Consider the following 7,709-nt stretch of genomic DNA (forward strand, 5'->3'; position numbering starts at 1 on the left):
CGGGTACTTCTCGACGGTAGCGACGGGGTGGATGGCGACCTTGAAGTCCCCGCAGATCCTGACGCGGCCGTCTTGCTTGAGGACTGGCACAATCGGTGCGGCCCACTCGGAGGTCTTGACAAGCACCAGGATACCCTCTCGCTGCAGCCGTTGCCGCTCATGGGTGACCCCGTCCTTCAGGGCGAATGGCAGCGGACGCGGCTTGAAGAACCGAGGCCGGGCTCCCTCGGGTACGTGTATGCCAACCGCCGTGCCGGCGAAGGTGCCCGCCCCCGGCTGGAACAGGGACTGGAAGTCGGTCAGGAGGCTCGGGACGTCCTTCACCACGTGCAGCGCAGCTTCTTGGTACTCCGGCAGCCGAATACCCAGCATCCAGTTCCGGCCCAGCAGCGTCGGCGAAGACCCCTTTGTTAAATAAAGGGGAAGGATTGCCTCCCTGTCGCCAAGGCGAACGCCGACTTGGGCCCGACCCTGGACCTGGGAAAGCTGCCCGGAGTAGCTGCGCAGCATGACGTCGGACGCCTCGATGGACACGCCGGGGAAGGTCCGCTTGAACAGCTTCCCGGGCATGACCGACACGCTGGCCCCTGTGTCCAGCTCCATGGTGATGGGGTGGCCGCAGATTTCGACAGACACCAAGTAAGGTGGCACAGATGATGAAAATCTATTGGTGTGCCACACGTCGAAGATCTGCGGGTCCTCGGCCACGACGTGAACCTTAGCTGAGGAGGTACCCGGACCTTGTGCCGCTCGTCCCCGCCGCGTTTTCTTGCGGCGGCCACCATGGCCGCGGGCTTGGCTTGAACCCGGGCTTGAACCAGGATGCTGCTGCTGCTGGCCGCCGCTCGTCCTCCCCCCTCGGCAGACACGTGCGAGGTGCGCAGTTCTCCCGCACGTGAAGCATTATGCTTGGACGAACTGGCACTGTGAGGGGGAGTGGGCAGCGCCGTAGCGGCTGCAGGCACCGCTCCTTGCCGCCATCTTGTACACCGCCGCTTCCGTCGACGGTGAGCTGGTCGCACGCGCTATCTGGCTGGCGTCCTTAGCTGCGGCTTCCATCGCCTGCGCTGCCTTCACCGCGTCGTCCAGCGAGGGGTCGGGGAGCTCCAGGGGTCGCGTCCGCATGGCGGGGTTGTTGATGCCGCAGACAACCCGGTCCCGGAGTAGCGAGTCCAACTGGTCGCCGAAGGCGCAGGTGCTCGCTAACCCTCGTAGCGCAGCGACGAACTGCCCGAGGGTCTCCCCGTCCCGGCGGCTCCGGTTGTTGAAGCGGAACCGCTCCATAAGCGTGGACGTCGCCGGGCTGAAGTGCGAGCGCAACGTGGCGAGAAGCTCACCCAGCGTTTTGACGTGCGGCGTGGCCGGCTTGAGGAGGTCGAGCAGGAGGCTGAAGACGCGGGTCCCGCAGCTGGCCAAGAAGATGTCCCGTTGTTTTGCCTCGGGCGTGTCGTTCGCCCGGAAGAACACGTGGACCTGTTCTTCGTAGACTGGCCAGGCGGACCCATCTCCCTCAAACGGCTCGACCCTCCCGTAAAGCGGCATGGCGACAGGAGCGGGGGGGGGGGGGGGGGGGGGGGTGTTGCGACTCTCTCGGCGGCGTGGGCCGAACCGTGCACGTTGGTGGGCTCCAGTGCCACGGTTCCTCGTCGCCGGTGTCACGATCTTCCTGGAACGTGGACGAAGGGTGCCGAAGCACCCGCCGAGGAGAGACGACACGCAGCCTGGTTGTGAGGGTGAACGATGACTGACCGGAGCGGCGTGCGCTCAACGGTGTTTATTAGCGCGGTGAACAATGTTGCCCGCCGAGCCAGGCGGCCGCAGACGGGCGGACTGGAGGGGGGCGCCACTAACTTGTCACAACAAGCTCAGAGGTTGTAGTGAGAATGAGGTCTAATACATTGGAAGAATGAGATGAACATTGTGCAGGCTCTTGTTCAAGTTGCTTTAAATTAAAATCAAGACAAAGGCTTAGAAACGAAAAAGACTGTGAAGAGTAATGATTTATTGTGGGAGTGTCGCTTTTCCAGTTAAATGTGGGAAAATTAATATCACCCAGTAGAAGCAAAGACGAAGAAGGAAACCGTACTACCAATCTATTTAAAACATCGTGAAGCTCAGAGCAAAATGTACTAGACGAAGCGGGGGGTCAATAGCCGGCGCAAAAAATAAAATCCTTGTTCCTGACATGTACACGGGCACACACAAACTCTAAAGATATGTTAAGTGGTACAACGCTCGATATTATAGAATCACGAACAGCTGAGAACACCGCCACCTGAGCGCGAGTCACAATTGAAACGATAAAATTTGTACATATCTTCACACTCAAAAATTTCACTGTCAGCAATTTTACTAGAAAGCCACGTTTCGGTAAGGATAACAGTATCAGCTGTACACGTGTCGATACGAGATGACAAGGCATCGCGTTTGTTGCACACGCTTTGCACGTTAGAAAACAATATTGAGATGGTGTTAGTCGCCGGCCTTTATATAGTTATGTTGATAACGCGTGTGAATTATCATTGCTTGGGACAGGTGCGGAAACAGCATTATCGGTGCCCGGTTGCGGCGCGGAAACTGCATTATTTCGGAAAGCGTGTCAGCAATACCGTAGAAAAGTTGTCAAGACGTGACCTATCTTCAAGCTCATTAAGTCTTGAATTCAGAACGGTAGTTTCGCCTCGGACGGCCTCACTAAGACATTACACAGTTCAGCAGGATGCTTTGGCACATCTAGTGATTCTACAAGTGATTCAACTGCTGCAAGTATTGAATTGATGTCTAACACTTTTAGTTCTAGTTGATGCTGGTTATCTTTGACCTGATTTAGCATGTCAACCATTTCGGTATGACGCGCATCGTTCTCAGCAGACTGTTCAGCAATGGCAGCCAGAATAGCAGCGTTAGTGATAGGGCCGGGGTTTGATTCAACGTCCCCGGACAACAAAAGTAACTTAAAAACGTGAACACACACATAAGCAACTCTAAAAAGATTCAGCGGGCACTGGAGGAGCAGCACAAAATCCGTTACAGGATCGTTTAACGCGTAAGAATGGGTATTTACGAACCTGCAGAATGAAGCAGAAGGGATTTTGAAGCGACCGCATAGGCCGCCGCTCCTCTGTGCCCACTGAAAGCGTCCTGTGGTGACCAGGCGCTTAAATTCGCAGAGAATCTTGTTGTCGTTGACGATGATGCTGGCTTGGTAAAGGGGAGGGACGCAACTGCGGCATCGAGCACGGGCGCGATGTCATCACCGATAGCCGCCAGGAATACACTGCACAATGACGGTGCAGAGATAATGGCTGGCTGGCGAGGAGGAGGTAGCCATGTCCCAAAGAAGGACAAAACCTGCAGAATGAAGCAGAAAGGATTTTAAAGCGGCCGCACAGCCACCGCTCCTCTGTCCTGTGCCCACTGAAAGCGTCCTGTGACCAGGCGCTTAAATTCGCAGAGAATCCTGTTGTCGTTGACAATGATGCTGGCTTGGTAAAGGGGAGGGACGCAACTGCGGCATCGAACATGGGCGCGATGTCATCACCGATAGCCGCCAGGAATGCACTGCACAATGACGGTGCAGAGATGGTGGCTGGCTGGCGAGGAGGAGGTAGCCATGTCCCAAAGAAGGACAAAACCTGCAGAATGAAGCAGAAAGGATTTTAAAGCGACCGCACAGCCACCGCTCCTCTGTCCTGTGCCCACTAAAAGCGTCCTGTGACCAGGCGCTTAAATTCGCAGAGAATCCTGTTGTTGTTGTTGTTGATGATGCTGGCTTGGTGAAGGGGAGGGACGCAACTGTGGCATAGAACACGGGCGCTATGTCGTCACCGATAGCCGCTAGGAATACAGTGCATGATGACGGTGCAGAGATGGTGGCTGGCTGGCGAGGAGGAGGTAGCCATGTCCCAAGGAAGGACAAAATCTGCAGAATGAAGCAGAAAGGATTTTGAAGCGACCGCATAGCCGCCGCTCCTCTGTGCCCCCTGAAAGCGTCCTATGGTGACCAGGCGCTTAAATTCGCAGAAAATCCTGTTGTTGTTGTCGATAATGCTGGCTTTTGAAGGGGAGGGATGCAACTGTGGCATCGAACACGGGCGCTATGTCGTCACTGATAGCCGGCAGGAATACAGTGCATGATGACGGTGCAGAGATGGTGGCTGGCTGGCGAGGAGGAGGTAGCCATGTCCCAAGGAAGGACAAAATCTGCAGAATGAAGCAGAAAGGATTTTGAAGCGACCGCATAGCCGCCGCTCCTCTGTGCCCCCTGAAAGCGTCCTATGGTGACCAGGCGCTTAAATTCGCAGAGAATCCTGTTGTTGTTGTCGATGATGCTGGCTTTTGAAGGGGAGGGACGCAACTGTGGCATCGAACACGGGCGCTATGTCGTCACTGATAGCCGGCAGGAATACAGTGCATGATGACGGTGCAGAGATGGTGGCTGACTGGCGAGGAGGAGGTAGCCATGTCCCAAGGAAAGCCAAAATCTGCAGAATGCAGTAGAAGGGATTTTGAAGGCGACCGCATAGGCCGCCGCTCCTCCGTGCCCACTGAAAATTTTCGAGAGAGCAAAAAAGTTACAAAACAAACTTCGAACGAATCGACGCTAGACGAGGTAGCGTAGCTTGTTTCGAAATATTAGATCTAAATTTAAGTGATTGGCCGTTCCTAACTCCGCTGAGATTCCAGCATCCATCATAGTATCAGTACATAAAAATTAACCAGTTAAAAACAACTGGCTTTTTAAAACGTAAAGTAACATTTATTGGAGATCATTAATCAAGCTTTCAATTCATTCCTCTCATGGTTTGAAAAGGAAAGCGGTAAAAATAAGCTACACAGTGTGTAGCATACAAAGTCTGTCTCCCGCTGTAAATAGTCTCATTTTGGTCTTGACCACGGCAGAATCAGCCTCGTAACTTCAAGAGCGAGCAGCTCGTTCAAGAGCATGTGTAACAAGATCGAAGCTACTGACAATTATTTAGAAACCCGTACCCGTATGATCGCCGCTTTTATCTATAGAATAGAGCTGTCGTCTAAGTCATAACAAGAATTAGTGGTAACAAAAGACCTCTCAAAGTCAGGAGCTTGCCGTAAGCGTTCACTTGACTTTCGTACACTATATACACCTTTCCAAAAAACACTGGACCCCAGGGGCAACAAACCGTTTTCGAGCCTGTCACTGAGTTTGAGGCTAGACTCTCACCGGCTTCCCTCCTAACCCTAATAGAGTGGACTATGATTTCAATAGGCGCAGCCTGCGTAGGCGCAGTTTCAAACGCTGCTGGCGGCTAAATTCTCGTCTTTTCCCGCTACATTTTGTGTTTCGTGGTACATGTATTTTCCGGAGGACATTAAAAAAGCATTGTACCACATTTGAAAAAAAAAAAAAAAGAACTGTAAACTATTTTTGTTGGGTAGGCGCGCGACAGAACGAATGTGACTGGAATGTATAGTTCTAGTTATTTGTGTTTTTTTTAGGATAAGTTTTGACGGCGCCGCGGGATTTGCCGCATGTGAAACGACAAAGCGCTTTGCTGACAAAAATAAATTGCAACAGAAGATTGCCGAAAGGCGTGCATTTTTCACGCTCACAAATAACGTGTTTACCGATGGACAGGACACGGACATACAATTGAGGAAGTGTTAACATTCGAACAATATATCGTACGTACCACACGATGCAGCGTTATACGAAAAGTATTTATTTGAGAAAGATCTCAAATAACAGTCACAGTCGACGGCAGTCACATCTTGACGATCGGACGGAATCCGAGATGACTTCGTTTTGGGGCACGTTTTGGGGAGAGCTTTCTTTTTTCACAACCGCACCAAGGCAAAGAAACAAACGCGACTGACCCGTTTCTCACCCCAACCCGGACAACTATTTTTGGAAATGACTTAGGATTCTACGCGGATTATCCCTGGGAGGGGGGAGAACAATGTTCGCAAAATCGCGCCGAGGATCGTTCGACGTCCTTCACCTCCTTCGTTTCCCGTGAATGTCGAGCAGAAAAGCTTGAATGGCAGGCACTTACCAGCCTTATTTCTTACCGCTTCGTTTGCAAGGCGTCCTCCGTTGCTAGGCGGTCGCTAGGCGCGACGTCACTCCGGAGGGATGAGTCACAAGGCAGCAAGATATCACCGAGGACAAAAAATGGGGCACCGGTAATCTAGCCATCGCCGCTGGGTGTCTGACAACCCTGAAGTATCTCGGAATTTCAAACCCCCTCTGAATGTGCTACCCATGGAACTCCGTAACGTACGTGTCATCCCACTGACAGCATTCTTCGTGAATGCAAGCTACTTCTTCTCTGGAATTTCAGTTCAATGATCAAACTTCTATCTATGAAATATCTCCAAAATCATATTAGTTTAATTCCTTTTTCATTTCTCAAAACGACCTCCTTAATACCCCCCTCAGCTCATCCCCATCTTAGTACAAATTCACCGCCGCGAGCAGCGCCATCAGGTAGTGGTACTGAGAAATAGAAATAGAGGTAATGATGGGGAACTGAAAGAAACATTAGCTACTGCTCCAAAAGCGTTTTCTTTTTTTTTTGTAACGCTGTGAGGATATTGATATTAGTCCAGCCATTTAATGCTTACACTAGATGCGCATAACATCAGCTGGTATAGAAAATCAATTTATAAATGTTGAGTTTGATACCTGTCGGTAAAATGGTTATGTATTTAATACGCCTATTAGTCTTTAAAAGCTTACTACGAACGTGTTCAGTAAGCTCATTACAAGACATGTTTTCAGGAAACCAATACACAGAGGGTTGTTTGTTACACGTTCAACAAAGTGAATAATAGCAGGACCAAATTTGAAGAGAATGAACACGTTTGGTTGAGTTCTTTAATGTAATGGAAATATTAGTCTCGCTGTTGCTAGCATTTATATGAAAAGCGTTCTTTTGTTCTCATTCCAAACTTTTAATATTATTTATTAATTTAGAAAAGACACTGTTTTGTTAATAAGATCCTCACTGCTTGTATCTCGAAAAATCATACTGGTAATTATTTTATCCCTTAACTTGCACCTTACGCAAAAAAATGAGTACAAATTAAAAAAAAAAAAAAACTCTAAAACGTTTTTTTTAATTTTTTTTATTTAAATACTAGATTTTCTAAGTTGCCATTCAATATATAATTTCCAACTGTCCTTATATAGATTTCGCCGCACACGGCAAGGGCTGAGCAACAAAATATAAAGGGAGGGAACCATTTTCTTTGCTAGATCAGCATATGTACGATTGTGGTATGTAAGATATCTTTTGGAACGGACTCCAAATTGATCGTGCCATTGGCCCCATTCTCAAAAGCGCTTATCTCGGGGAGTTTCTCGGGGAGCTGCTTACAAAATTCTAGCTCTGATTTGATAAGATAAGGGCGGAAAACGTTTATCTGTTTACCATTGTACTCGAGCCTTCGCACATGCAGCTTGAAGCACCTGGGTTGCTGTCCCCAGTGTGCCCAGATTTGAGAGTTTTTGATTGCTCTCTTGGTGTCACGTGTTGTAAGGGTCTTTTTTGCAATACAAGCCGCAAGGAGAACGAGAAATCGCCGACCGTCTGCAGGTATCTGTAAGCTTTGCCCAGCCTCGCCGCCCGCCATCGTCCTCGCCACGCGGAAACGCACACACGCTCCAAACTACGCTGTCTGGAAAGCGTCTACTGGTGTGTTTTAGCGTCCTATTCCGCCCATGC

The sequence above is a fragment of the Ixodes scapularis genome, unplaced genomic scaffold (assembly GCF_016920785.2).
Source record: "Ixodes scapularis isolate PalLabHiFi unplaced genomic scaffold, ASM1692078v2 PGA_scaffold4__175_contigs__length_147842914, whole genome shotgun sequence".
NCBI lineage: Eukaryota > Metazoa > Arthropoda > Arachnida > Ixodida > Ixodidae > Ixodes > Ixodes scapularis.